General features: G+C 49.0%; 1 long non-coding RNA gene across 1 annotated transcript in view; it reads left to right on the forward strand.

Annotated features, from left to right (window-relative positions):
* The first annotated feature begins 636 nt into the window (after nucleotides 1-636).
* Nucleotides 637-16,007, forward strand: part of LOC138725210 (uncharacterized) — a 42,717-nt gene continuing 27,346 nt past the window's right edge. Inside the window, exons 1-4 of the long non-coding RNA XR_011338197.1 lie at nucleotides 637-758; nucleotides 5,064-5,253; nucleotides 8,704-8,797; nucleotides 9,398-9,610. This is a non-coding gene — a long non-coding RNA (uncharacterized lncRNA). The remainder of the gene's footprint in view (nucleotides 759-5,063; nucleotides 5,254-8,703; nucleotides 8,798-9,397; nucleotides 9,611-16,007) is intronic.

Consider the following 16,007-nt stretch of genomic DNA (forward strand, 5'->3'; position numbering starts at 1 on the left):
TGAGCTTCCTGCAGTGGAACATTTTCTTAATTGAATTCCTAATTCATTGAACATCTCTAATAAGCATGAATGGCAATTTCATCTTACTGGCTGCATTCTTCTCAGGGACACTCCTTGGAGAGTGGTTCATGAAAGAAAGACTTTTCTTCCCCCTCAGACCAAAGTTTTAACTCCTGCCTTTGCTCACGGGTCAGCATCAACGTGGGGCACCCTGCTCCTTCAGACCAGGCAGTGAGACAGGAGTAAGTGCTGAGCTCCTCTCGTTGCTGTCTCACCCTCCTGGGCTCATCTCTGGCAGCTGAGCTGGGCTTCCTCTGCTGAGGAGACACTGGGATGGACATCCCTGAGGGTGAAAGCTGCTCTTGCCCCAGAGCACTGCCCCCAACCTGGAACCCTGTGTGCTCTGCTTGGTTCAGCACTGAATGAAGCACGTGCTTTACTACACACCGTGCAATCTTACCGCATCCTTTCTAGACCTGCTTTTTTCCAAACGCAGCTGGAATTCCGTGGCTGGCCTGCAATGAATCTGGAGTATGCTGTTGTATTTTGATGCATCTTCTTTATCTTTCCATTTCTACCGCTCATTTTTTCCCTTTTCTCTCAATCCAATAGGTCCTTTTTTGGAGATGGCCTCCTGGGTCCGTGGCAGGTACATCTCTGCAAGACCTAATCCATCATTGCACTGCCTCTCCAGCTAGTTCAGCAAACCTTCTCCTGCAATACAAACACAAACCCTGCAAAAGATTTGCTTCAACCAGGTAATTTTTGCAGCATTCCCTTGCCACGTGCCTCCTGATGCTGGCATGACTCCTGATGGAGGGCATCCTCCACCCCGCCCTCTATCCCAAAGTGCATCTGAAGATGTCTCCAACTCCATGCGGGTGCTTAGGTTGCACAGAGCTTTGCAGAGCTGCTGAGGATGCTTTTGGTGATGTTACAGTTGCCTTGTCCCATTGGGAAAAAAAAAAAGGGAATGGAAAGAGAAAGAGGGGAAAGCGAAGGGAAGATAGGAATCCTGATGTGTAAGAGTTATCTAGCTTCAATGTAACTGGTGGCACACAGATACAACTCCTTCTCCTCAGGGATTTTTAAGCAAAGAGTCTCTCCCAGCAGCCAGTCCATCTCTGCTGTAGCCTGGTGTGTGTCATTGGTTAGCTCTAGCCTTGAAGCTGTGGCATTATTGGTCCTTTGAGGAGCAACTGAACTCCAGCAGCGCTCCTGAAATGAGCACGACCCAGCTGCTGCCTGGATAAAGCATGGAAACAAGCTGAGCACATAAACCAGTGCCCTTGGGTAGCAAATTTGTTAAGGCAGCACCGTGTTCTTGGAGTTTAGTGAGTTCTCACAGCCAGAAGCTGGCATCAGTAGAGGAAGGAGATGTGCTCCGTGTTTGCTACATGGGAAAAGGCACATCAGTTATGGGAAACGATCTTTCACATCTTATTTAGATGTGACACGCAGTTCTCATCTCTAGGACTGTTTATCTGCAATATTTGGTGTTTCTAGAACCTAATTGTTGTTATACTTAAGCGTTTCCCCAAGGTCTAAAGAATTTATCCAAGACCAACACAGGGTGAATGAGCTTTAAAGATACTTGGGCTCCTTTGGGAGGAAAATCCCATGTTCTGAGAAGCCAGCAGCATCCCTTCCCTTTGCAGCCAGGACTGATTGTTTATGCTTCACAATTCAAAACGAAGAGGTGGTCCAGAGACTGCAGGACATCCAGGGAGTGATTTCCAGAGCAACCCCACACGTTCCTACTGGTCGTACCAGAGCGAAATGGTGCGTGCGTGTATCAAACAGCTGCAGCTTTGCCAGCTGATCGCACCCAGGAAAGCCAATGCTTACGACGTGCCCAACTCCCCAAGCAATCCTGTGCCATGCTGGGTCGTTTCCCATAGCAGAGGCTTTTTGCATGATTACTTCCTAATTGTACTTGCGCCCATCAGTTTGTGACTTGGCAAGCAAGACGATGGATGAAACACGCTTGTTTGAAGCGTCGTTCTTTAGATCTGGCAGAGAAATGACAAGTTTGCAAAGAAAAAAAAAAACTGAAGAGGAATGGGAAATAACTCCCTCTTTGCAGGAGGTCTGAATTCTTCCCTCTGCTTCTCTGAAGGTCACTGTCGATCACGAGCCCAGCTACAGCGCAGCTCCTGCAGAACATCTCTCCCTCGCCATCCAGCTTCATTATGGTTCCTATTTTCTCTTGCCTCCCAGGGCAACACTGTGCTGCGCTTTCATCGCCAGTCACGAGGGAGGGAGCCCTCAGAAGTAAATCTCTTGTGCAGGGAACAGTCCTGATAAAAAGTTATGTGCAATGAGGTTGCCTACCTCGAAATCACTCTGCAGTTGTCCTCTGCAGTCCATTATAAATGTGACAGTGGGCAGGTGAGTGCCGTTGGCTAGCAGAGAATATTGTTCCCCCCTAATAAATCATCACGTCCTACTGTTTAGAAGGAAAGCACTGATTATATCCCATTATCTTCCAAAGGAAAACTGAGAACAAGCAAAACTGCAAGAGTGTTCGCACTAACCTGGTGCCAGGTTAATCCTTGGACTCGGTGATCTTAAAGGTGTTTTCCAACCTAAAGGATTCCATGACTGCGGGGCGGTACCAGTCTCCATGAGAGTTGAAATGGGAGCAGAGAATTGGCTTGGGAAAAGAAGAGGGGGGCTAATCCAAGGAAAAAACAATCCTCCAAAGACTACTAAATGCAAAGACAAAGCCCATCCATCCTCACGTCATTAAAATTTTTCTTTTGATATGCTCCAGCATCGCCAAGTCCACAGGTATAAAACCCCATTAAATATTTCATTTTCATCAATTGCTTTTGGTACGTGCCTGTTGAGGAATTCAGGAGAATGTTTTCTCTTTGACACAGAGATCCTTTCAGTTATCGAAGGTGGCTAAAAATAAAAGGAAATTATACTGTTCAGACATCTCTGGAGGTGGAGACAGGAGAGGGAACTGTCAAGGAGAGCCAGGGAAGAGGTTTTGTTAGATGTAAAGAAAGGCTACTTATTTTTATCAACAGAAAATGTTAGGAGGAATCCTGACTTGAGTATCTGGGATCTGGCACTCACCTTTTCTGTTAATAATTTGGCCTCAGCTATTTAGGGTGTGAGCCAGAGTACCAGAAGGGAGGTAGAGAGGATGGACTTCAGCCCTCCTCTGCACTTTCTCCCTTCCTTGCCATCTAATAATGTCTCTTTCCTATGTGCTTCCTTCTAGGCTGCCTCCCCTCATCCCCCAAGTGCCACTGCTGTGTCCCCAGCCACATCCCAGCACAAGTGGTTGCTCATGCATCTCATCATCTCAGTGGAGAAGGGTGCAGAAAACTGTCATATCCTCAAAATTAAGGAGACAGGGCCTCCTCGCCTTCTTGCTGCTGCCCCCAGACACAGGGATCAGCCTAAGCAGAGTCCCACTTGCTCCCTCAATGTTTTCAGTTGTGAAAGCCAGGGAAGAGAGTTTTCAGCACACCGCGCCTGTTTGGGAATCATAACACGGCTGGAATTTATGAATCATAACCAAGCACGTTGCCAGGTACAGGGAGGATTATATGATGTGTGATCTAATAACTCCCAGCCGTTTAATCACCTGTGGTAGGTTCTGCGTATGTTGCACGACAGGTAACATAACTGACCTTTTAAGGTGAAACCACAAGAGGTGTTTCTTCCATAGGTGTTTCCTCACTCGGCTTGGCTAGAGCATCCTTGCTGGTAGCAGAACCTCCTGGCTTGGCAGAAGCAGGCAGGAGTGTTACACCACAACTGTTGTCACATCCCAGAGGAGTTTCCCACTAGGGTTCCTGCAGTGATTTCAACAGCAAGGGAAGGAACTGAGTCTGAATTTTGCATAAGACTGTTGTTGCACAGGTGTCCATAGACGCCCAGAAGCCCACGTGGCCTCCAAAGGAGGCTGGAAAGGCTCTGTTATCCCAGAGAAAACATCAGTGGAGTGGACCTGTGACTAACCTAGCCCTACAGTTTACCTGCACGTGAGTTGTGTAGAGTCAGAGCTACCAAACTCATGCTCTTTGTCCATCGTTCATTCACTCCTGTCCACCAACCCCAAAGAAACGCTTTTCCCCCGTGAAGAGCTGCCTCAATAACAAAGATACTCACTGTCCCTTGCCTGCTAATGAGATCCCCGTCCTGCTGCTGCCCCAGCACTGCGAGCAGCTGAAGTGTGTGGCACCAGCACATCCTCAACCTCTTGGGTGAAGCTTAGCTTAAACAATACAAATCTATCTGCCATGTGGTCATAATTGCATTTAATAGCTGAGATAAATTTAAAATACTTGCCCAGATGATCTTCTCCCATGCAGGGGAGCTTGTGAATGAGCAGGGGGCTTTCTGGATAACCCCACGCTCTGCCCAGGCTCTGACAGCAACTTTCTCAGACAACCAAAGCACAATTCTTGCTCTTGCACATCTTCCCTGCAGCCCTTGGAGTAGTTTCAAGTGAAAAACAAAGCAGTGATATTTAACCATTGCCTCCCACGCGGAGTCTCTCTGTTGCCGCTTGCTGTGGGTTCAGAAGTTTCTGGTGGATCGGTCTGCGCCCCCTCCTGACCCCCCCCCAAAAAAACTGGGTTTGCCAAAATGAAAGTATTTTTACAGAAGGCAGTGATTTGGCTGGATGTTTTGCCAGTGTGTGTCTCTGGGGTTTGCAATTTGTTTCAGCGCTTTGTGTTTTTGTTTAGTTTTGGATTTCGTTGTCTTCTAACGAGAAGCTACCAAAACAAAATATTTTAATGTCTGCAAATAATTGCTGGGGGAGGGAAGGGGGAAATATAATGGTTTTCAAATACATTTTGAAACGCCAGGATTCCCTACTGAGCAGAAGTCCCGTTTTGCTGTTAGTTCGTGGCATCAGCTCCAGTTACATAGAAGTGAATGTCACTGTGAAAGGACACGGACATCTTTCCCACTAATATGCTTTACTTTCAGGATGGTGAATTATTTAATATGCTTTCTATGGCTTTAGTCTGTCCAAAGTCAGTCTCGTATTTCATTAATTTTAGTCTCCTAATCGATTATTTCTTTTCTGGCAGCATCTGCAATCTCCTGCCAAGGATCGAAGAGCAGTTGGTACCTTCCCAGACGGTGATGGAGAGCGGGGCAGATGAGGTCTGGGGTGATGCTCTGATTCATCCAAAGCTCGGGATGGCCGTGACCTACACGACCCAGGCAGGCTGGAGAAGAGCAAAACCAGCAGCCGAGCAGAGAAGTGACACAAGCAAGGTGAAGTAGACACTTGGGTCATGTACCTTAGATTGCATGGGGGAAGACAAGACAAGGTCTTCCAAGACAATGGGAAGCATTTGCATTTGATATGCCTCTGTAAATGCTGTATTCTGGCACCCAGGAAAACTGCTCAGTAGTCATAGCAGGCAAAGGGAGTGAAGAACAATGCCTCCAGTGGAAACTCCTGTAGCTCTTGGCTCAGCAGAGCATAATTGCTGAAAACTGGAGCCTGCTCAGGACACTGGAGCTGACACCTCTGCGCTTTCAAGGAGTGGGATCTTAGGTGACCACAAGCAGTAAGCTTGGGTTGTCATTAAAATAGCAACACCTGCAGCGGCGCAGAGCCCTGAACTCCTTGTCAAGGATTTTCAGTGTGCTGCTAACTTGGAAGGAAGATTCCACCTACTACACCACCTACTAAATCACCCAAACCACTTCCTGCAGCACCTGGTTTTTCCTCTCATCTTCCATCCAAATAGTGGCTAGACCCACGTAAAAAATGCTGTCTGTGCTGAAACAGCTGGGCTAGGCACTGCTGCATCCACACCGTGCGTTGCCAGCAGGGTGATCGCTGGAGGAGTAATGAGCAGAAGGAGGAACCCCTGTGGCCACGCGAAAGCCAGAGCCAGGGAATGGCCCTGTTCCATACTGGAACGTTCATTACAGCCTTCCACGGAGACAGGCTCACAGGTTCTTGGAGATGTGAGGGTGTTGCCAGGTAAGCAATGGATTGGGAGCAGTCAGTTAGGAGAGCTGCCCAAGCATCTTCGGGGCCAAAGTGGTACCAGCTTTGAGATCTCAGATGCTTCAATCCAGATGAGGATGAACAGCCAGCGTGAAAACTTGTTCTGCACCAGAGGTCACCTCTCCAAAGCAGCTTCTCCAGGGATGTCCTGGGTTTAGCCAGAACCTTCTTTTCCAAGTGTGGAGCCAGCCTGGTACACTGGTGGTCCCTTGCTCTCGAGTGTCCCACTCGGTCCCTCACCTGGAGAAGAACCTGAAAGAACAGATCTGCAAGCCATGAGTGTTTTGCACTCCCATGAACTTCCCCAGCACCTGGTCAAGTCTATTCGATGCCCATTTTTCTTGGACATGGACCGGAACTTCTCTAGGACCGAGACATCTCTAGGACTGTCGGGAGCCTTCAAAGGGAGGAGGGCTGTAGCACTCCCAGCTGTGCACTTGCTCCTCAGCTCTCTTATTCTTGAGGTCTTCAGGAAGCTGCAGAGATTCGAAGGTGGGTTTTTTCCCCTTTCTTGAAAGCATAGCTAAAAATAGAAACCAAGCCCAGCCCACAAAGCAGAGTGTGTAGATGTGATGCTAACACCCAGGGCTGTGAAGGGTCCTGGGGGAGCTGGCACCCATCTGGTGGATATGTTCTCTCTTTCTTCTCATTCTTTCTTTGCCACCTTTTCAAATAGCAGATGAGACAGTGAATCTAAAGTTGTTTTGTTTGAAAATGCCCCACACAGGTTGTCCCAGGTATAAGGAGAAGAGGATGAAGAGAGGACAATGGTTTTCATTTGCAAAACCTGCCAGGCCCCACGTGCTGCTTCTGTTCTCTGCTCTTATTCCCTGGGTTAAGGTTTCTAGGGCTGACTAGTAGATAATAGTGACGGCAAATACTGCTATGTGGTAGCAGAGCAAGGTGTCTCTGAGGTTTTGCCATTGGCAGACGTAAATAGACCAGCAGACAGCACGTGGTGCACAGGGATGAGTTCTTGGACAGCCCTGGGTGGCAAAAGGGGAAGGTTTAAGGGAAAGGAGTTCCTCCAAGTGTCATGAAACCACGGACCCTCAGCTTAAGACCTGAAAGGAAGGCTACCGTGGTAGCTGGCTTATTAATTACAGGTTCTCTGTGGCCACATAGTGTGGATGTGCCAGCCCCACAGTGCACCCCTCGCTCACACCCTCCTATCATATTGTAGGTGTCGTGTGAAGATGGAGGGGGGGGTGTTGTAAAGCCTCTGCGTAGTGAGAAAAGTTATAAAACGTGAGTGAGGCTATCGTAGCCCCCTCCCTTAGAAGACTTGTGTCTCCATCCTGCCATAGCATTAACATGTTAATCCTTACACAGCCTGAGAGCTGCAGCTACTATAGAGGAAGGGCTGTGGTGGATTTGGTGTCATCTCTAATGAGGTTCAACAGGGCTAAGTGCAAAGTCCTGCTCCTGGGTCGGGGCAATCCCTATTTTCAATACATGAGGAGGGGTGATGTGATGGAGAGCTGCCCTGCAGAGGAACTTGGGGGTGCTGGTCGATGGGAAGCTTGACGTGAGCCAGGAACGTGCACTCACAGCCCAGAAGGCCAGTCATATCATGGGCTGCATCAAAAGAAGTGTGGCCAGCAGGGCAAGGGAGGTGATTCTGCTCCTTATTCCTCTCTTGTGAGAGAAAAAAAGCCCAGGATTTGATGGACAAAGGTAACACAGATGGGACAGACCATACGCAAAATGAGTTTTATGAGCTATATTGTTCTGGAATAGCCTACACAGGGGCACCTCTTGGGTGCAGCGTCCCAGCTAATGCAGCAACCGAAGAGGCAGTAATTCCTCTTTCCTCTCTGCCATCTCCACCCTCAGTGCCTTTGCTAGGACTTGGAACCGGTAGGAAAGAAAGTATCCTTGGCGCAAGCCGATTTGAAGAGTAGCAAAGCAAGAATAGAGGGCTGCAGAAATCCAAATGGGAACCAAACAGGTTGTAAATTCCGTGGCAACTTCTCAGAGATGGGCTTCCAGGTACAGTCTGGCCAGTGCTGCCTGCAGACACCAGTGAAAGAGCTAAGACCCCACATTAACCTCTCCTCCCACCATCCACCACCCCTGCCAACGTAAACGCGTGGCTGGAAGCAGTTTATTCCCCATCAGCCCTTTCCTGCTTATCTGGAGCCAGCAGTGGGAGCAGGAGCTGCTTTCACAGAGGGACCCTGCAAATCCTCGGATGAATGCCCAGACCGAGCACCGTTCCCAGGGGGATCGGGGTGGATTGGATAATTAATCACAGCTTGTCTGAGGGAGGATGAGGAAGTCCGAATAAAGGTGTTAACAGCTCTTAAAGGCTTTTCTGGTTCATAGAGGGTGCTGCTTCAAACAGATTATCTGGAAATATTATTAGTTGGAGTGGGAAAGGGTATTTTTCTCCTCTATGCACTTTGCAGCCACCCTAAATCTTCTTGAGCCATGGAGACAGGTTTTATTGTGTGAGGAGGAGGTGGGGGAGAAGTGTTGGCTGTCAGTGGGTCAGCAATTAATTGGTTTATTCCTTTCTCACGGTTATTTTCTAACCAACGTCTGCTAAAACCCCAGTGCCCACTTTGTCTCAGCTCAGCAAACAAGAACCGGAGGGATTTGTGTTGGGGGGGACTGCAGGCCACGAGGTTGGCTTTGCAGGAGCTGCCAGGAGGTCCTTTGTCCTCTGCCAAGCCTCTTTCCCCGTTGTCTCGTCTTAGGAGGAGGATGTGATTAGTGTTTTCTGCCATGGGATGTCAGCTGAGAGGTGAGAACTGTGTGCCAAGAGGAGGGAAGAGCTGCCACGGATGGACAGTAGGTGAAAGCAGTGACGTGCTCCCTTTGCTCCGTTGGTTCAGACAAATGATGTTGTTCAGCTTGGTGCCACTTTCTCTTCTGGCAGAAGTTGCCTTCAGCCACATGTTTCTGGGTGAGGGTGAACTCTTCTCTCTTTTTTGCTGCCATCTGGTAAACCATTTCTCAAGAAACCAGCTTTACTGGAGAGATATTCCCATTTCCCTGCAGCTTCATTGTGATTCTACCACCTTTGCAAGTCATAGAAATAGAGGGCGTCGTCAAAGCAGAAACCTCGTGCCCTGCCAGCTCCAGCTCAGCCCAGCTCGTGCCCACCAGCCCTGCTGCTATAAATGAGCTGAAGCAAAGGGGCTGGGTGAGCAGGAAACCCCATCCATGCAGACATTGATTTGAAATCACATTGTCTGCAGGGCACGCTCCCTCTCACCGTGCTGCTCCTTTTCTCCCAGCTCTTCCTAGATGTCTAATAGGAATTAGGCTCCAAGTGGAGTCCCGTGGGCTGCTTTCTTCATGGTCGCATTTGATTTCCAGCAACTAATTCAGTCCAAGAGAAAGAGTAACGAAAGCAGCAGATTTCCAAACCTCTCTTTTCGTTCACAGGAGACCATCCCTTTCGGATGTGAAGCTCAGCAAGCCCAAACCAGACCCTTGGGGATCAGCCTGCAAGGATGATGAGAGAAACAAAGTGAGGCCCCAGCCCTCTCCGGAGCTAAACTGCAAAACCACAGGCTTTGCCAAAGCCCCTCGAGCCAGCCCGTCTGCCAGCAGAGTTTCTGTCCCTCTCTCTCGATTTGAGTCTGGAAATATTGACAGGTATGGAAAATCCATTACAAATAACTAAATAACCCTCCCCGCAGCGCTGCTGGCTCCGTAAGCGCTTCCCCAGCTGCAGGGAGACCGCGAGAGCGCTCCCAGGAGCGAGCAGGCGCAGGTGGTGCTGGCGTGTCTGGAACCAGCTCAACAGCAGAGGGGAGCCTGGACTTTCTGGTTGTCTGGACCCTTTCCTCCCTGTGGCAGGACCTCTCACCAAGCCCTGCAGCCTCTCTGGGGTTTCCAGACAGCCCAACGTCCACCCTCGGGTCCCCACAGGAGGCCAGGGGTCCAGGCCACGGCAGTGGTGGCCGAGCAAGGAAATACCTGGTTTCCTTGAAGCACAAACGTAATATTGCATATAAATAGCTTTTTCCTCCAAAAGGCTCCCTAAGTTGTCAAGAGGCAAGGGGTCAAACCTGCAAGGCAGTGGTGGGATAGAGGGAAAGGGAGCAGGCACCGTGTGGATCTACCTTGGCAACCAGCACGTTAACCATGGGAGGGAAGAGATGTTGGGATGAGCTCTTTGCTCTCTGTCTGCTGGCACCTGGAGCAGCTCGTGTTGTTAAGTAGCTCCTACATGCTCGTACTGAACCCAAGGGCTGTGTCCATATCTGACACGGCGTGTTTTTATTTCAAGGGTCCCTGGAGAGCGTGGATCAGGCGAGAACCAGGAGAGGGACAGGTCATTTTGATGTTGGACTCTCCTTACTTGTTAGGTAAACCAGAACGAAAAGGGTCAGTGTTTCTGGTGTGCAGGCAACTTTGAGCTAAGCCAACCTCTAGCATGTTCCGGTGCATCTTATGTTCTTGAAAGATTTTTCTGATAATATATTTCTGGGGAAGGAAATCAGCTAAGTGGTCGGCAGGGTGGTACAAGGAGCTCTGAACTTGATAGTGCTGGATAAAGGCAGACAGGTCAGGGAGGAGGAACTGAGCAAGGGGCTTGTTGCAGGTATCTCCTGCTCTATTCCAGCACTCTCCACTTCCCTGAGGACTTCAGTCCTGCAAAGAAAAAGTTCTTCACAGAAAGGGTGATTGGGAACTGGAACAGGCTGCCCAGGGAGGGGGTTGAGTCACCTTCCCTGGAGGGGTTTAAGGCACGGGTGGACAAGGTGCTAAGGGGCATGGGTTAGTGTTTGATAGGAATGGTTGGACTCGATGATCTGATGGGTCTCTTCCAACCTGGTTATTCTATGATTCTATGATTCTATAAAGCGAGTTGGATTGTACCCGCTGGGACTGAATAGACGTGCCTGGTGAGTTAGGCTTGTGTTGCCCTTCACAGGTATAGACAGGCACTGTGTACGTCATGGAGAAGAGATCGACTGCTTGTTCTTGTCTTGAAGAGCCTTCTTTAGGAAGTGAAGGACCAGGCTTCACACTGCAGCTTGTGTTTTACCAGTAACTTATGCTGTTGAAATTGCCTTGTCTATCTTAATCATGCAACGCTTATTTTCCCACACTGGAAAATGAATTCAGCACTGCTGGCAAAGCCAGAGGCTGGGAAGTTTTAATTACTGTTTATACAGTGATTTGGGGCTCTGGTGTGAATGGTGCCGGAGGCCTAGGAAGGGTTATGTTATATTGGCAGTTACTTCTATTTATTGTGTATGTGAGCTCTGTGGTCCTGTCAGCAGCTCCTTCCTGATGCCGAGATGCACTGGAGCTTCCTAACGCAAGTAGTACGAACATCCCCCTCCTGTAGTCGCTCCCTGCTGCTGAGCATCACTGAACAGTAAGAGGGAGACCAACTCCAGCCAAAATAAATTCAGCTAGTAAATACTCAGGAGATAAGAGTCCTAAAGCTCTCCTCTCACATGGCTTTTCCCATTACAGCATCTCTTCCTTGGGCAACGCAGCCGGATCCTACATTAACCTTCCTCTTTGCTCAGAACACCACCTCCTTAATTATAATACACCAAATTCCTCTCTCCTCTACCTGGAAGAAATGGGATTTGGGGACAAGGAACAAACGTGAAGGCGTAAGTCTCTTTTCATGGGAAAGGAAATCTATCTAGCACCCTGCTGGGAACCCTGCTTTGCCTAAACCCCAGCATAATGCAGTAAGACGGTAAGGCTCTTAGCGGGTGAACAGTGCAAGAGTCCTATTAAGCACAGCTCAGGTTTTTGTGGTCAAGTGTTCCACGTTGCCCCCAACACACCGTGTTTTGCACAACGGGGTGATTGTGGTCCTGCTGCTTCGACATCAGCATCCAGCGTGGGCTGCAGGGAGGATCACACGTTGAGGCGGGTGCTGGGAAATGAGTTTGTAGAGTATAGGGGTGTTCTGGTGTTGGTAAAGTCCTGGAAAAAGGATGTGTTTGCTAGCAATTAGCATGTGTGCCCACACACGTGCACCTGTCGGTATGTGAAGTAAGATGGTATCTAGGCTTATGATTCAATCTGCATGAAAAATAGTGAGGGAATAGGATAACTTCATCCTAAAATATTATTTCTGGGTTCTTGTAATCACAGCTGTGTTTTAGTGGTACGAGAAATATTCAGCTGGTTGCTAAGAAGGGCAAAATTAGGGTTACTTTAAAATTTACCAAAACTTCTAAAATGCAAAAGCCTCCCCAAAAGATGTGCTTTCCCTCTTTAACCAGCCACTGCTGGTGACGTTGCTTCTGATGTGTCCCCGACAGAGTATAGGGGTGTTCCAGGTCCTGTGGTACCAAGACCACGTCACCAAAATGAGATGAGCAACAGCTTCACCAGTTCTTTAGCAGGACCAGTGTGTTGGGATGTGATGGAGCCAGCCCAGCCCCACACCAGAGCAGCACAGAGCAGCACGGAGCTGCTATCAGTGACACTCACATCCCTCCAGCGCTTCCCTTCCAACAAACAGATGTTAGAGAAATGTATTTTGCAATGGGCTTGTCCAGTCGAGGGTAACTCCTGTTCTCTCTCTTTCAGGATGTTCCTCTCTGCAGCCCCTCTAACCTCCAGTTGAGGCAAAGTAACAAATGCACGGATCCAGGTATCGCCTGCTGCTTAGCTTATACCGCAAACACTTAGGAGCAGTAAAAAGAATGCTGACACCACAGATTTAACCTGTAATTTAAATCTGCCTTTTTTTGGGATGGGGCCAGAGCTGGCCCCACAAGGGAGAGCCCAGCTCCAGTCTGAAGAAGCAGACTCTTTAAAGACTTTTAAGGCTGAAGAAAGCAGGGAAGGATTCAGCACGAAGCCAGAAAAGCAATTTTGAGGATGAAACACAGCTTGCCTTCTGTCCCCTGTCCCTGCAAACCAAAAGGGAGAGGCTGCCTGTCACTACCCATCACTGTGGGTCGGCACCCCAGGCAGCATCCCTGGGTGCTCACCACTCTCTCTCTGCAGGGTTCTCTTTAGGATGGTGGCTGCAGATCATAGAATCATAGAATAACCAGGTTGGAAGAGACCCACCGGGTCATCGAGTCCAACCATTCCTATCAAACACTAAACCATGTCCCTCAGCACCTCAAATCCAGATCCCAGCCCATCTTCAGCCACTTTTAACCCCATAGAGAGGGGTCGGCGTGGCCAGCCAGAGAAGGAGAACACCAGCCCGCTGAGCTCTCTGTGGCTGCAGAGGACACTGCCGCGATTCATTCATGTCCCTGCTCAGGGCACGGATTGTAAACGTGGTAGGGAAGTCAGGCCACATCCTAGCCCAGCCTGGCTGCCTGCCTCGAGGTCCTCATCGCTCAGATTTTGGAGTTCACCTCTTTTCCCATTACCTCTAAGCAGTAATGGTGAATGTTTCGGTAATGTTTCCTAAAAATAAAAATGTCAACAGAAATAGCTGTTTAATGACACGAGTCTGTGCATCTTTGAGCCCTGAGCAATCTTCAAGCTGGAAGAGAAACGCTCATGAGTTTGAGAAGCTCCCTTACCGCACATGGACCGGCATCATCTGAGGCAGGAGGGCTGTTAGAGGATTGTTTTCCCTCCCTCCCTAGGCAAATAGCCAACACGTCTCCAAAGACAGCCCATCTGTTTGACAGAAAAGCTTGTATCTGAAGAAAAGAACCACAACTTGTGTGACCATGCGGAGGTGCCTGTAGTGCGGCAGGGTACAGACTGGGGACTGTTCCTTCAATTAAGTAGGATGTTAATGGCTTTCATGGGGAAAGAAGATAAAGGATACAGGCACTATATGCTGGGCAAGGCTTTGCTATGAAGGGATGCATAAATCTGGTCCAGTTCAGCCTTAAATATTAGGGAGCTGTTCTTGATGGAAAACTTGAGAGCTGTCTCAACACCACACAGCAGCACAGGAGAGAAATCAGAGAGCGAGTACTTTGCACAGCCTTTTGGGTAATAAGTGGTTGAGCAAGGGTCCAAAAATTGCAAAATTAACTCCTACTTGAGCTTCAGGCAATGTTAAACCTCTATAATTCAGGGTTTGGGGGAATGACCCTGCTTGGCAGCATCACTTGCCTTCCCTTGGGCTCTAGTCTCTCCCCATCAAAATCCCTGGCTGGGTCCTTGGCAGGAATCAGGGTCAGGAGCTTCTCCCCACCAGCTGAGGATGGATGGTGGATGGTTAAAGCACTAGTATAGGCTGTATTAACCCATCTCCTGTGCCCCGTCTGTAAGTTGGCAGGTCTGATGGATGCACAGCATGGTTGAAGAGCCCAGTGCTCAGTAAAGGAACAGGGCATCCAAGGACATCGGAGGACAGTGAATGCCTTGCATTCAGCCTAAAGTCTCACAGTAAGCGTCTATTAATACACCACGTCTGCACTTCCTCCAGGTATTTGCAGTGTGCTTTCTTCCTGTTAGCTTTTAAAACCACAGCTCTGTTTTGACATAGCAGCTCCTCTTTTCTTTTAGGGATGCGTTTGGTACCGCAAGTGCGTTTGGCTGGGGAAGCGTGTCAGTAAAAACCTACCTCCTTTTGAAAAGCGAACAGGATTTCCCTCTAGAAATGATCTCTGTCTTCAGGTGAACAGGTTCAGTCTGTCTTCTGGGAGCATCTCTGCTGTGGAGATGGTGGTTGGCTCGCTTTAGTGCTGGCTGCGGACGGGTGCCTCTGAACCCATACAAAATATAGCAGTGACAGCATCAGCCCAGCCAGCAAGGTCTTCTCCCTGCTGTGTGGGCTGCCCCAGGGAAACGGGAGCAGATGGAGATTCCTAGGTGCTTGGAAAGGACCTTTGGAGGCTGCTGGAGTGCAGAGACCCCACAAAACCCCTGAAAGGTGGTTGGTTTCTTACCCTTGGCCAGGGCAGAGCCCCTTGTGCCACACTGATGCTTCAGCAAATGAGCCAAAACTGGCATAGCTGCAAAACAGGGCCAGTCACCAACCAGGATGAGCCCAGCTTGTGAGTCAAGTTAAGCTGGAAAAGTAGGGGGAAAAGCATTTTCAGCCCAGGGAAACAATAGGGAAATAAAATAGAAACTGGGAGCTCAGTTCCTCCACCCTCCCCTAAGGAGAGCAATGGGATGCAGAGGCCAGTTCCCAAAATCCAGCATCTGTTGTAACTCAGTCGTACCCTCCGAGAAACTCCTTTTTGTCACAAGATGTGCAGCTCCTGCCAGAGTGACTTCCTTCTCTTCAGCTGGAGCTGGAGACAAAGGAGGGAATCGTTGCTGATGAGCAATTTATGGAGAAATGCATCTTGGTATTTGCATCACTAGCACGAGACAAGGCAGCGTGACAGCTTTCCTGCCACGGTTAAGGGCAGCATGCGGAGGAGGATGGGAGCCTTGAGGTCCTGCAAGTGGTAAGAGCATGTTTCAGCATTGTTTGTTTGCAAGAGAAGAACCCAATTTCCATCACTGGAAAAACAGCCATGGAGAAAACCACGAGAACCCGTCGTTCTGGTTTAGACCTTTAGGGGTTTTTGTCAGGATTTTTTGAATAGTCCTTTACAATTAAAATTCCCACTGGGTTGTCTTGCTGTTTGCAAGGCCGATGGGGAAGGTGCAGGTAAGCTGGCAAGCAGGATTGCCCTGGAGCAGCGAACTACATTCAATTAGCCCACCTTGACAGCAGGAACATGGTTAGCTGGCAGCACATCACCCCTCCTGGTAAATTGGATACCGCATGGAGGGTTAGTCACACCGGAGAAGTAAATGGCTCACAACTTGCTGAGACAAATTCCTCCCTGCTTTAATTAGCCGTGAGATGCTGGAATGCCAAAAGCTCTCTCCCTGCCCATGTTTACACTCGGTGCATCAATCCAGTTTGGACTCAAGTCTCCAAATATTTGCTGTTAGCAAATATTGCTAAGTTTTGTCATTCCAGCTCCCTCCAAAAAGCTGGAAAACAGAGATTTATATCCCTGATCTTTTAAAAAACAAAAAGACAGGGGCTTGGGTGCCAGGATTTCAGCAGGAGAGCCAGAGCTGCTCATCCAGCTCAGCTCAGTGTCACCCCTAAAACGCGGTGACAGAGAGGGGGCTTCTG

Source organism: Phaenicophaeus curvirostris, chromosome 11 (genome assembly GCF_032191515.1).
Source record: "Phaenicophaeus curvirostris isolate KB17595 chromosome 11, BPBGC_Pcur_1.0, whole genome shotgun sequence".
Lineage (NCBI taxonomy): Eukaryota > Metazoa > Chordata > Aves > Cuculiformes > Cuculidae > Phaenicophaeus > Phaenicophaeus curvirostris.